Below are 7,474 nucleotides of genomic sequence, written 5' to 3' on the forward strand. Positions count from 1 at the left end.
CCCTTACCTTCTTTCTTACCTGACCTTTCCGTTTTCATAAATATAATCTACTTTTCCTTTGCTGTTAATTCACTGTAATTTAACTCGTATTCTGACCCGTTGAACCACTCGGAATACTAAGGATACTAGGGTCATTCTTGTCTATCAATACCCTGCCAATGCCATGTCTTTGACATGGACTTACATGAATTATTCCTGTCTCCAATGCCATATATAATATGGACTTACATGGCTCAATCCTGTCTCCAAAGCCATATTTCTAATATGGACTTACATGGCTCATTCCTGTTCTGTCCTGTCAACCCTAATATCCTAACATTCCTAGGGTTCAACCGGGGCTTTCTAACACTTTTCCTCTGTCACTTCACCTTAAATTCGACTTTAAATATTTTCATAACATAAATATATAAATGCTGGAAATTGACAATAATAATGTAAAATAAAAGAATATTGCATTTATTTACTGTAAACTTATCTCGGTACCAATTATAGCCAAATTTACCAACTTAGTCTTCAACTTTATTCTTCCCTTTGTCTAACCTCGAGTTTCGTACTTCTTGATCAATTGAGCTTGGAACCTTAAAACCTTAAATTTCCCTTTTTCTTTTTCTTTCTTTCTTTCTTTCTTTCTTTCCTTCCTTCTCTGCCCGTTTTGCTCTCTGTTTCTTTCTCTGTTTCGTCTCTTCTATTCTGTTTCTTTTCTTTCTTTTTTTCTATTCTTTCTTTTGTTTTATGTATATATATAATATAATATAATATATTAATGATAATATAATATAAAAACATAATCATTACTATAATATAATAATATTTTTTTAACACATAAAAATCTCAGATTTTTATACTTATGCCGCCTCAACTTTAGAAAAAGGCATAATTGCCTATTTGGTCCTTTTAACTTTTCTTTAATCTATAATTAAACTTTTATCCCTATTGCAATTTAATCCTTTTTCATAATTAACTATCGAAACATTAAAATTTCTTAACGAAACTTTAATATTATCCTATTGACACTCCGTAAATATTTATAAAAATATTTACGGCTCAGTTTATAATATCGAGGTCTCGATACCTCGTTTTCGACCCAATTTACCTAATAATTTCTTTTAAATCACAAAATTCACTAATTCAAAAATATTTCTAACTTCTTCATCGAATTTAGTGATCTCAAATCACTGTTCTGACACTACTGAAAATTTGGCTGTTACAAGTTGAATCTGGAAGCTGATAGGGAAGAGCTTTTCTGGGAACAAAAGGCGAGAGCGAATTGGTTAAACATGAGAGATAAAAATACGGCTTTCTTTCATAGATGGGCTTCGTATCTGCGGAAAAAAAAACAGAATTAAAGGGCTTGAGATATCCAAAATAGCAACAGATTATTTTAAAAATTTGTTTTCATCAAGTGCAGTTAGTAGAAGTGATAATTTAAGCGCGAAAATACTTCCTTGTATTACGGAAGAAATCAATGAAAATTTGAGAAAGGAGTTTCAAGCATCAGAGATTTTGGAAGCAATAAAATCTATTGCCCTTCTAAAAGCTTCAGGGATCGATGGGTTTCCGGCGGTCTTCTTTCAAAAATACTGGAATATCGTGGGGAGGATGTTACTAGGTACTGTTTGCAGGTCCTCAATGGTCAAAGGAGTATGGAGGAGGTAAATCAAACAAGTATAGTTCTAATTCCAAAGGTGACTTCACCGAAAACTATGGGTCAGTTTCGTCCCATTAGTCTTTGCAATGTGATTTATAAGATAATTTCAGAGGTATAGTCAACAGATTTTGTCTTATTCTACACTGTTTTATCAATGAGAGTCAAGGGGCGTTTGTGCCAAGAAGGCAGATCACAGCTAATATATTGGTGGTGTATGAGATTATACACTCATTTAAGAAAAGAAGGGGGGTTCAAATAAAGGTTTTTGGGGCAATGAGACCTGCTGAGTCCGTACTTATTCCTTATTTGTGCGGAAGGATTTTCACGAATACTTGATAAAGCAAAGCACGATGAGAGGATTTTTGGGGCTAGGATTGGTAGAAGCAATATTTCAATATCGCATCTATTATTTGCTGATGATAGTGTGCTGTTCGGGGAGGCATCGATTGAGGGTGCTAATCAAATGAAAACTATAATTAATTAGTACGAAGCAGTATCTAGACAACAGGTTAATTTTGATAAATCATTGATTTACTTTAGTGGAAATGTCAAACGAGAAGTCCAGAAACGGGTTGGGGGCATTTTGGGAGTGCGAATTTCCAATAATCCGGAGAGGTATTTGGGGCTCCCTACAACGGTGGGCAGAAGGAAAAAACAGGCGTTCTCTGAGATGAAAGATCGTTTTGCCAAATTGATCAACAATTAGAGTGTTCGGGTTTTTTCGTCTGGAGGAAAGGAGGTATTTATCAAATCCGTTTTACAGGCTATTCCAATATATACGATGCAATGCTTTAAATTACCGATTTCATTTTGCCAAGATCTTGAAAATATTATAAGCAAATTTTGGTGGCGCAACTCTTAAGAATAATAGAAGTATTCATTGGTGCAAGTTGAGTGATATATGCATTCCTAAATCGAAGGATAGGTTGGGTTTTAAAAACCTGTCTACGTTTAATACGACCCTTTTAGCGAAGCAGGGCTGGAAGATCATCACGCAACCGGATTGTTTATTTGCACGAGTAATGAAAACGAAGTACTTCCCATGAGGGGAGTTTCTGAGTACAAGAATAGGTTTTTACCCTTCGTTTACCTGGCGTAGCATCTGGGGAGCCTGACGACTACTGGAAGAGGGGATTGGCTGGAGAATCGGGAATGGTCAGCGAGTCAATATATGGAACGATGCATGGATCCCGGGAGCTGAAAATGGCAGAGTTCAATGTTAGCAAATCGATATAAGGTATTCTAAGGTATCAGATTTAATTGATAGAGATTCTGTTACCTGGAAACAAGAGGAAATCCGATCTTTATTTGGGGAAGAACAAACACAGAAAATTATCGCAATTCCACTGGCGAACAGCGAGTCACAAGATGCCTTAGTTTGGAGGGGGGATAATACAGGGGTATATACAGCAAAAAATAGATACAAATGGAGCAATACAATAGAAGTTTCCAATATACAACAAAATCCTCTAGCTAAGTTTTACAAAAGACTTTGGGTCATTAAGGTGCCAAGTAAGATTGGAGTCCACTTGTGGAGAGTGGCCAAGGATTATGTGTCGGTTTTGTATAATTTGAGAATCCGCAAACTGGTGAATAACACGTTGTGCCCAGTGTGCAAAAGAGAGGAGGAAACAGTGAGCCATATCTTCCGGGATTGTTCTTTTACTCGACAAGTCTCACTGGAGCTGGGATGTAGTTCTTCAACATGCAACAGGGAAACAAATTGGAACTTTTGGTTAGCGTCGGTATTTGAACATCTTACCGAAGAGGAGTGCACAAAAAGAACTATTCTTTCATGGGCTATTTGGCATAACAGAAACAAAGTGTATCATGAGGGATGTAGGGCTCAACTGCATGAAACCGTGGGATTTATTCATGTATATTATACCGAAATTGTACACATGAGTGAAGTGTTGAAAAGCAAAAATGAGATTTACAATAAAATATAGCAGCAACCTAGAGGAGACAGAATAAAAATCAATTTTGATGCAGCTTTCAACAAAAGTCAACACAAATCAGTTTCTGGAATCATCGCGAGAAACAATAATGGAGAGGTTATGGCTTCGTGCACTTACCCAGGTGTGAATATGGCGGATCCTACTACGATCGAGGCTAGAGCGTGTTTATAGGCAGTCAACATGGCAGAGGAACTGGGATTTCAAGAGGTAGATGTTGAGGGCGACGCATTGACAGTTATTCGAAAAATAAACCTGGAATCAGAGGATAGATCTTATATCCGAGGTTATATCTAAGAAATAAAAAAAAAAAGCAGGCAGTTTTAGAAGCATAAAGTTTTTTCACATACAGAGAGAGGCTAACAAAGTAACACACGGACTGGCGAATGAGGGCTGGAAATTCGAGGACCCACAGTACTGGATGGAAGAGGTTCCTAGCGAGATGGAGGATCTGGTAAATAGGGACCAAAATAGCAACAATGGCAGATGAGGCGTTGATGACAAGTCCGGAAATGAGAACGTGATTCGATGAACTCTTGAAATAACTAAAGGCTCGGAATTGAAAAGTTATTTGCTGAAGACGATTCAGAGGAAGAGTCTTAGTAGCAACTGATGCAACAAGAAAAGGGGCTCGGGGGATTGGCTTGTCATTTTCTTTTTTCTTTTGCTTAAATGGTTTCATTTGTATTGGCAATTGTAAAGACTGATTCATTTATTTCCTGTTTTCATTTTCCCTAGACACCAATTAGGCTGTCAATTAGAAAAGGACAGTTGTAGGAAGAATTTATTGTTTGTGTAAGGCATTGGCTAAAATCCCATCAATAAGAGCATCAGTTGAAACGTTCAAAAAAAAAAAGATCACCTAATCCATTTATTTTTATAAAAATATAGAAAATGATAATATGATACAAATCTACTTACTACGGAGAATTTTTAATATAATTTAATTTTTTAACATTATATCTTCTTTTAAAGACTTTAGATTTTTTAATTTGAATTTGTTTAAATTAATGAGAAATATTTTAAAAACTAAAGATAAAACTCTAAAATAAATTTTTTTCATAATTTAAAATTTTTAATTATCAAACAATTGAGTTATAATTCATATCTAATTTTAATTAAAATAGAAAACATATTTTACAACTTAAATTCAATATTTAATTTCTTTTCAATATCTGACTTTTTAGTACTTATAATTTTTAGTTTATCAAAAAGTCTCTAAAAATATTAAATATTAAATTTTTAGTACTTATTGAAAAGTTATAAAAATATTAATTTTTTTTTAAAAAAAAATTGAAAGCTTGGAGTCTTCGTTTTACTAATAAGAACAGGGAAACTTGAAGTGTAATGTTGGTTAGACTTGTATATTTAGTCCCTATACTTTAATTTTATAAATTTTAATATTTATATTTTTTAAATTTGTCAATTTTAGTCTCTGCACTTTTCAAAATTTGAAAATTTAGTCCTAACCCAAACGGTAGCACTTAAATTTGTTTGTTTGCATTTAATTACTAATATTGTACCATATATACAATTGTAGATTTAGTTTATATTCTTCAATTGGATTATTTTAAGTTTCTGTACTTTTTAAAATTTTAAATTTTAATCTTAATACAAATGACAATCGTTAACTTATTAACTGAATTTTTAATAAGTAATATCTGAAAATAGCAAATTGATATAACATCGCACATATGATAATGTGTTTACCACATTAAATTTTAAAAATAATACAATTTAAGTCAATGAATTTAACAGTTATCATTTGGTGATAATTAAATTTTAAAAATTTAAAAAGTACAAAATTAAATGATCAAATTAAAATACAATGATTAAATCCACAACTTTTACAAAGTACAAAAACTAATAGCAAAATTTAATCTAAGTTTTATTAAAAATTATTAAATTTTTAGAAAATTATAAAAAAAATATAAATTACCCAAATATTATAAAAATAAAAATACTATTTCTTTTATAATATTTAATAAATATTATAAAACTTTTTATAGTATTTTGTACTTTCTTAAATGATTCTTTTATAATTTTTAAAAATTAATTAAATCTTCATAAAATAATTAAAAAACAATGTAATTATTCATATATCTTTTTTCACACCCAACTTTATACAAACCGTCACATCTCATTAGGTACTTGGACGAAAAATAACCTCAATTGATTGTAGTTGAGACTTATTTGGCTTTTATAATTATTTTATGAGAGTTTCTTTAGGGTATTTTACTAATAAAGGTCCATTTCTAACTTTTTTTACGGAAATGGACTGAGTCTTTAATTATTTATCGAAATAAGCCGAAAACGGGAAAATCGCGTCCACGTCAGAGCGTAGTCAGGGTATTTGCCAGTAAAACGCGTCCCTGAGGAAGCGCTTTGTCCACATCAGTAGAAAACGTTTCTCTAAGGATGTGATTTGTACTGATGTCGACAAAGCGCTTCCTCAGAGACGCGTTTTGCCTGTGTTTTTCAAACGTAAAAAATTTGACAGTTGGGCCCCCAACGGTAAAAAAAAACTATAAAACCCCACTCCCCTTGATTTTTTACACAAAAAAGTCCTCCTATCCAAATTCTCTTAAATTCTCTCAAATTCTTCCAAAAATTCTCTCATATTCTCTCAAATTTTCTCAAAGCTATCTTTAATTTTTGCAAAAAAAGCTCTATTTAAATTTTTTTTTGAATTAGTTGTATTTTAAATTAAATTTTTGCAATGGAAAAAGAATTAATTCGTCTCGATAATAAACACATCTCCGTCGATCAAATGACAATGGCAAGTGATAATTTTAATATTTCAATAGTATTTAATATTTTTTTAATTTATGCAATTTTAATTAATTTTTCAATACAATTTAATATTTTTTTCATTTATACAATTTTAATTTTAATTTTATAATTTTTTATAATAGTCTGTAGATTGGGTGTTGCAATGCTATATTCGTAATATGTCTGGTCTTCCATCACCGTTGATAGAGGGTTATCTGCGGGACGCGGGTTTTTGGCATGTGGCCACGATAGGCCGGGGGTGCAAGTTGGACCCGAAACTAATCAGTGCGTTGATAGAGAGGTGGAGACCCGAGATGCACACTTTCCATCTTCCATACAGAGAGTGTACTATCACTTTGAAAGACGTGGAGTTGCAATTGGGATTGCAGGTGGATGGGTACGCGGTTACTGGGTCTGCTTATTCTGCTGATTGGGGCGCCATATGTTACGAGTTTTTGGGTGCTATTCCGGACAATATTAACGGAGGTCAGATTGAGATGGGCTGGTTACGAGACACATTTTCGGAGCCAGATAATGATTCGACTGAACTAGAAAGAGTATGATATGCTTGGGCATACATTCTTGAGATGATCGGAGGTTATCTAATGCCAGACTTGTCACGAAACTACGTACATCTAATATGACTGCTGAAACTCGTTGATTTTAGAGCAGCTGGTGAACTTAATTGGGGGTCTGTTGTGTTAGCAACATTGTACCAGGAGATGTACGGGGCGACGCGACCGAACAAAGCCAAAATAGGAGGTTGCCTATCACTACTGCAATCATGGGCACGGTTTTGCTTTCCATTTTTACGTCCTCGAGTGGACCAGCCATATACATTCCCACTTATAACGAGGTAAATTTTAAATTAGATTTTACAATTATTACGTAGATTTAAAATATAATTGTGTGCTAAAAATTTATTTAATTAGGTGGAACCATTTGACGAGTTATGTTGGAATACCTACATCTCTTGAAGATATACGGCTTCTATTAGACCAACGGTCGGAAGTACAAGTAAGTTTTAAATGAAATATATATAGATAATAAAATACTCGTTTCTTATTTAGTATTTAATATTTAGTATTTGGTATTTAGT

The 7,474-nt window shown here is 33.1% G+C and overlaps 1 long non-coding RNA gene across 1 annotated transcript; it reads right to left on the minus strand.

Moving 5' to 3' along the window:
• Positions 1-2,638: 2,638 nt before the first annotated feature.
• On the minus strand, positions 2,639-4,382 carry LOC107896356 (uncharacterized). The gene is made up of 4 exons (XR_001683708.2): positions 3,954-4,382; positions 3,724-3,858; positions 2,928-3,346; positions 2,639-2,845 (listed from the first exon to the last, which is right to left on the minus strand). It is a non-coding gene; the product is annotated as an uncharacterized lncRNA (long non-coding RNA).
• Positions 4,383-7,474: the final 3,092 nt, after the last annotated feature.

This window comes from Gossypium hirsutum, chromosome A09 (assembly GCF_007990345.1).
Source record: "Gossypium hirsutum isolate 1008001.06 chromosome A09, Gossypium_hirsutum_v2.1, whole genome shotgun sequence".
Classification (NCBI taxonomy): domain Eukaryota; kingdom Viridiplantae; phylum Streptophyta; class Magnoliopsida; order Malvales; family Malvaceae; genus Gossypium; species Gossypium hirsutum.